The following is a 7,101-nucleotide window of genomic DNA, read 5'->3' as shown; positions in this document are numbered from 1 at the left end:
AATGGGGATCTTCTCTAGGCTCTTCACAGTGCTAGAAGAGATGTCATTTTTGGTACTCCCTGGGGTGCCACAAAACCTCTCCCTTGACTAATGATGCACTCAGTCATCCCCTGGTGGAGGCATTTTTTCCCCAAAGTTTATGTTTGTTGTTTTTTCCTTGAGCTGCTAGTAGGAGTAATACACTGGTAACTGCAGGACTTGTCCAAGTGTATCAAGGCCGGAAGGTGAAGCCCAGAACTAGTACATTTCCCCAAACCCCACCTAGACAGAGTCTCATACTGAATGATTCTGATTCTAAAGCAAGTAGAGTAGAGCTTCTCAGTGATCTTCTGGGAAATTTTGAAGAGAATTGCTTCTTATTCTTCAATACCCGTTGCAGTGGAATCAACCCTAACTTGTGGAAATCCTATATGTGTCTGCATCGAACTGTGCTCCCTTGGGTTTTCAGTGGTTAATTTTTGGAGGAGATCATCAGCCTTTCTTCCCAGAAGACTCTGAGTGGATCTGAGCCTCATGGAGCTGATACCAAGGGCTCAAGTAGAAAACAGATGTTTTGAGGGCAACACATGTACAAATGTGCTTGACACACAATGGATGTATGTATGGATTATGAAAAGAGTTCTACGAGCCCCCAATAAAATGATTTTTAAAAAACACCTTGATCTAAACCAAGTACCTCAATCTGAAGTGCTTGCACTACCCAGGCACCTGAAGTAATTGTCAACGAAAGTGCATGCATTTCAGAGCTACAGAATCCATAGTTCCAAGGCAATGGAAATGTCTCGTTGGACCTTGCCTTCACTCTTGTTTTTGGGGATTTGAAATAAGAATGTACGAATTTAGAAAATGCACTGATAAATTCCTTCCATGTGCGCGCTTTCCCAAGTGGTCGTGAATAACTTACTCCTGAGTGCTTTCTCCGCTATTTCAGTAAACGAATCTGCCCTCTCCACCAGCCTCTCTTTCTTCAGTGGGGTTTGGCTTCATATCTGAGCACATGAAGATTTTCCTGGGCTTCAAGGGTCTATTTGTCCTCCTCTCGTTGAGGTGGAATTGTGATGGGGACGGGACAGATATAATATACGGACTCGGAGAAGTTTCTAAAGGAGTGAGCTAAAGGAGTGTTGAAGGATAAGTAATTCTTTTCAAAATTCCCGAGGAGATCACTGAGAAACTCTACTTGCTTTAGAAAGTTTCTTAAGGAGTGAGCTTTTCATGTGGTTTTGGGTTTTTCCTCATTTTGATCTAGTTGAATCCTAGAAATAACTAAGGATAATTTTGGGGAGGAATTTCTTTTAGATGCTTGGACTTGAAATATGACGTTTCTCTTATTGAAGACTAGCCCAGAGACTATAGAATGCACCCTAATTTGAGATATTTCTTCTTTCTCCAACTCTCTTCTCTTGCTCCCTTTCAGACTCCATAATTCACAAGCGATCAAATACTTGACTGTTGGATGGACGTAGTAGGTGTGGGGTGGGCTAAAAAGCAGAGAAGGTGTACGTGGGAGGAGTTAGGCTGTCAGGACTGTTCCTGTTTAGGGAGTAATACTGGAAGGGAGGCTTATTTAGGGCTCAACTGTCCTTTACCTTGATCTTTTTAGACCCATTGTGTCTGAGGGGGACTGATTTTTGTCTTCTACGTAGAGGGATCAACTCTCCTGGTTTATCTGGGACCCTTCCCTGTCTCACTTCTGAAAGTATCCATCCCAAGCAAAACTTGCCTAGCTTTACATTCTGAAGAGTTTCTCCTGTACGGCCTTATGTTTAAATTTTTTGTTAGTTAAAAATATAAGTTTGCATGTAGTTGTAAGGAATAATGCAGAGAACACAAGTGTACACTCTTTATGAAGTTTCACCCAGTGATAACATCCTTCAAAAATATATAGTACAGCATCACATCATATATTCTAGATGCTAGGCTTTTGTCAGCATTGTCTTTTAAAAAAAAATCATTTTATTAGGGGCATCAGCATTGTCTTTTGCAAATACTTCCTCTCAGTCTTTTCAGTTTTTAAATTAAAAATAAATTTTTATTAATTGGGATTTAACACTTAAACATAGCATTCCATATTTCAATCACATCAAGTAGAATTGTACAATTGCTACCACAAACTGTTTCCGGCCATTCTTTTTCTATCCGGATTCCTTGACATTGTCTCCATTTTACCACCGCCACTGTAGCCCCTCTCCCTGAATCCTTTATTCTGCTTGCTGTCCCTATAGGCTCGTCAATTCTGGGTTTCTTTACCGCAAAAAGGAAAAAGATATAACACAGGTTCAAGAGGGTGACCTCCATTGACATAACACCTCTAAGATTCACTCTGCTATGAACAAATGAAAACCAAACCAAACAATACAAACTAAAAGTACAGAAAATTTTGGAAAACAGATCATAAGGGGCATCTACTGACAAAGTTTTAACTATTCAGGTCAGATTTATGCCTTCGATCTTCTATACTGCTCTCTCCCAAGCACTCTGTTTAGTGACCACTTTCTTCCCATCCCTCAATTTTAGAAAGGGATTTCTCATGAGGCTTATTTCCTGTGTAGTTCCACAGATGAATACTGGGCTCCCACTGTCATCCATAGCCGTCTGCACACTGGATTCTCACAGTTTAGGCTCTGATGCTGATCCCTCCTTCAACTTCGGATTACATGGATTCCAGCCCTTCAGTGAATGATGATGGTGTGCTTATCTCATGTGGACTTGGTTGACATCTCTCTTAGATGGCTGCTCTTTTTGAGACAAGCCTTTAAGACCCCAGATGCTATTTTATCTGATAGCCAGGCACCATCTACATTCTTTGCCACATTTTGCTATAGCACCCATATCTTCTGTGTTCACTTTCTGAGGGCAAGTATTGAGCAGGACCATGATGTAGGACCTAATTGTGTTCACTTTGGAGCTAGGTTTTAGTGCAAGCCCAAAACCCATTATGGATCTACACTTTTTTTTTAAATGTCTGTAACAAAATTTATCCCTGAGGGTCAGCAGAGAGGAAGGAACAGGGCCCATGAGTTACAATGTCGCTGTGGCAGCCTTTTGGGTCAGTGCCTCCCATGGGTAAGGCAGGCACCGAATGGATCTACACTTCTTAAAAATTTTATTTTGCTGGAACTTGAGAGTCATACATAGGCCATACCATTCCATAGTTCAATCACTTCAAACAGAATTGTACAATTGATTCCATAATCAGTCTCCAAACTGTCTTTTTGTTGGTTTGTGTGTGGGTATGTGTTTGTGTGTGTGTGAGAGAGACAGGGTCTTTTACAGAACAAAAGTTTTGAATTTTGATAAAGCCCAACTTATCAGTTTTCCATTTTATGTATTGTTTTAAGCATTGAGTCTAAGAACCCTGTCCTAGCCCTACATTCTGAAAAATTTCTCCTAGTAATATTCTAAAACATATTGTCTGAAAATATGATTTATTTTGAACTAATTTTTGTAGAAGGTATTAAGGTTAAGAGAAGTTAAATTTTAGAGCTATGGATACCAAATTGTTTCAACACCTCTTAATCTGTGAATTGCATGAAGCTTAACAAAGCAGCCCAATTTTCCATTCAACCATTGACACACATTTTGTTTCCTGCCATTGGGTGCAGTCTCCTTAATGAAACATCCTGCTTCCTTCCTGTGTCTCCTGTTCCCATTTCTCCTCCTTTCCTAACATTTCTGACTTTTCTTCTTGACAAATATCGTCCTTCAGTCTCCAATAGGTTGATTGTTCTAAGACCTCTATACCTCCCTAGCCTTATTGCTTTCTTATAGACCTATTATATGGGTGAAAATTGAACCACAGGAATGAGTTCATTTCTAGGCTGGAAAGGTGATTAAGGGCCATAGTCTTGGGGGTTCTACTAATTTCTATCTGAACAGTAAGCCTGAGTTTGTTCCATTTCCCCCGCCACCCCTATTTTCAACTAAGACCTTCTCATGTGATTACTTTCAGAGCAATTGATAGTGGTAGCCAGGAGCTTACTTTGAAGCAATTTTGAGAAAATGGAAAACTGCATTGTTGGGAGAAAGGTCAAGAAAATTGTGCCAAGAAAAAAATGTTATCCATCATAACAATACACTTGCTCATTCTTTGAGGGTAGCAAGGGCTGCCTCATGATGATTTCTTCTTTTAAAAAAATCATTTTATTGGGGGCTCATACCGATTTTATCACAATCCATATATACATCTATCGTGTGTAGCACATTTGTACATTTGTTGCCATCATCCTTCTCAAAACATTTTTACTCTTTCAGTGAACACAAGTGTTTTGTTTGAAATAGGTCCTACTCATCTACTTTGTCTTCTATTGAGTATGTTTCCTCTATTATCTCTGATAGCCCATGCATTCCCTGCACTAGGTCACTTATATATGTTCTGATTTTCTCATTGATGATCCTGATGGAATTGGGTTTTGCATTTAGGTCTTTGATCCATGTTTTTGCTTGGAGTGAGATGAGTCTTGTTCTATCTTCTGAAGGTGGATATCCAGTTGTTCCAATACCATATATTGACGGGGCATCTGCTTCCCATTTAATGCTTTTTTGACCTTTGTAAAAATTCAGTTGTCTATATGCAGATGTTTTAGTACTGGGTTTTCTGTGCTGATACTTTGGTCTGAGAATCTATCATTATACCACTCCCAGGCTCTTTTGACAACTGTGGCTGTATAGCAGGCTTTGAGATCAGCTAGTGAAAAGCTACCTACTTTGTTCTTCTTCATGAGGAGTTAGTTGCCTATCCTGGGCTTCCTCTCTCTCCATATGAAGTTGATAACCAGGTTTAGCATTTCTTTAATGAATGATGCTGGAATTTGGATTGGGATGGCATTGAATTTGTAGAGTAGTTTAGGTAGTGTTGACATTTGCACAATATTGAATCTTCTGATCCATGAACATGGGATATTCTCCTATTTGTGTAGATCCCGTTTGGTTTCTTTCTTTTTTTAGGTGACATTTTTGAATGCTCAGTTTATTCACTGGCTCAAAAATTTGCTTCACATTAGCAGTGAGGATCCGGGCATCACCCCGGATCATTATTTTCCTTACTCATGAGTTTAAGGCATTCCCTTTTGGTTTCTTATAGTAATGTTCTGTAGTTTTGTTCATACAGGTTATTTTGTTCTTTTGGTGAAGTTTATTCCTAGATATTTTTGTTTTTGCCTGGTTATTGTGAATGATATTGTTTCCTTGATATCTTTTTCTGTATTCCTATCACTGGTATATAAGAATCCAATTGATTTAAGCTATTTTTTTTTTTTTTCAGTTTTAAAGGTTTATTTCAGAGCTCCCAGGCAAGGTTCATGGGTCTCTAGTTGGGGGCCAGAGAAGTTGTGCTGTCTGGGATGGAGGAGAAGAGTTTTATAGTACTGGTCTGAGGCAAAGGTAATTGAGGAATTTTCCATTGCAGTTTGGCTATTTTGCAAGGTGGGAAGTTAGTAACACCGTAACAATGTAACAGTGTAATAATGCTTATCTGGGGCCACCATTTATCTACGTCTAGGCTTTAGAGGCATCATCAGGAGTTATTGGCACTATTGCACACTGTCGTCAGGGTAATTGCTCCACTTACCTGCCCCAGCAGTCCCGTTTCTGCCTAACATTCCAGTCTATTGTGGTGATAAGGGGTGTTGTATTCTGTCTGTCTGCTTCCTGCTGGTAGGGGGTGTTTTGGGTTTAGACACCAGAGCAGGCAGAAAAGGGAGTAGGGGCTGGTGGGCAAGCGGGTGTACGAATGGAGAAGAAGCTGATTCACTGTGACCCTGCACAGTTCTTGTATGCGCCACTGGATAAATCTGAGAGAACACGGAGCTGAGTGCAGCTGCATCCCCATCGCAGCTGTGGCCCACTGGCGCAGGATCTCTTCTCCCTGACTCAGATTTCAGCTTTTGAATCTTGTATCCTGCTACTCTACTAACCCCCTCTATTGTTTACAGCAATACTATTGTGGACACCTTAGGATTCTCAATATATAAAATCAGATAGTCTGCAAATAGCAGAATTTTCACTTCTTCACCCAATTGTACTCCCTTGATTTCTTGCTGTTGTCTTATGATACTGGCTAGGACTTCCAGCATAATGTTGAATAAAAGTGTGGATAAGGGACATCTTTATCGGGTTCCCTTATTCAGTGGAAATTTTTTCAGCTTTTCTTCATTGAATGTAAAATTGGCTATTTTTTGTTGTTGTTGCATATGGAGTTTAGTGTATTGCAGATTTCCCCTTCTAATCCTATCTTCTCGAGAGCTTTTATTAGGAATGGGTGTTGTATATTGTCAAATGCTTTTTCTGTATCAATTGATATGATCATATGGTTCTTATCCTTTTTGTTGTTAATGTGGTGGATCATCTTGTTTGCAAACCTGGTATGAATCCAACTTGGTCATGATGTATTATTTTTTTATATGCCATTGGAGTCTATTGACGAAAGTTTGTTGAGAATTTTTGCATTTATGTTCATGAGAGATACTGGTCTGTAGTTCTCTCTCTTTGTTGGGGTTTTGCCCCCTTTTGGTATCAGGTTTATAATGGCTTCATAGAATGAGTTTTGGAATTTGCTGTCCCTTTCTATGTCCTGGAAGAGTTGTGTAGGATTGCACATAAATTGTGCTGAAGATAATTCAAAACTATATGCAACAGTATATTGACAGGGAGCTCGCAAATTCATAAGAGGCTATGCTGATGTCAGATTACTCTTGGCTGGAAACAGAGAATACCAGAAAGAGGTTTACTTGTGTTTCATTGGCTATGGAAAGGCATTTGACTACGTGAATCATAAGAACTATAGTAACAACGCAACAAATGGAAATTCCTCAACATTTTATTGTGCTCATGAAGAACCTGTACATAAGCAAGAAGCAGTTGTCCAAAGAGAACAAAGAGATATTGAGTGCTTAAAAATTGGCAGGAAAATGTATCAAAACAGCATCTTTTCACAATACTTTTAAAATTTGTATGCTGTGCAAATAATCTGAGCAGCTAGATTGTCTAAAGAAGAATATGGCATTAAGATTGGAGGAAGGCTCATTAAGAGTGGCTGATGGTTTCAAACTTTGGACATTTATGATCACAGGCTAACCATCACAATTACCTAGTACTTTGAGT

At 39.4% G+C, this 7,101-nt stretch overlaps 2 non-coding genes across 2 annotated transcripts; both read right to left on the bottom strand.

Moving 5' to 3' along the window:
* Nucleotides 1-2,959: 2,959 nt before the first annotated feature.
* On the bottom strand, nt 2,960-3,093 carry LOC115871988. Its single transcript, XR_004047589.1, has one exon. It is a non-coding gene; the product is annotated as a small nucleolar RNA SNORA5 (small nucleolar RNA).
* A 1,871-nt stretch (nt 3,094-4,964) lies between these two features.
* LOC115871986 lies at nt 4,965-5,063 on the bottom strand. The gene has a single exon (XR_004047587.1). It is a non-coding gene; the product is annotated as a U12 minor spliceosomal RNA (small nuclear RNA).
* Between the last annotated feature and the right edge of the window lie 2,038 nt (nt 5,064-7,101).

This window comes from Echinops telfairi, unplaced genomic scaffold (assembly GCF_000313985.2).
Source record: "Echinops telfairi isolate 266 unplaced genomic scaffold, ASM31398v2 ScPeMD7_7416;HRSCAF=8454, whole genome shotgun sequence".
In the NCBI taxonomy this organism is placed as follows: domain Eukaryota; kingdom Metazoa; phylum Chordata; class Mammalia; order Afrosoricida; family Tenrecidae; genus Echinops; species Echinops telfairi.
Note: the sequence above shows the minus strand (reverse complement) of the source record. Positions and strands in the feature narration are given on the sequence as shown.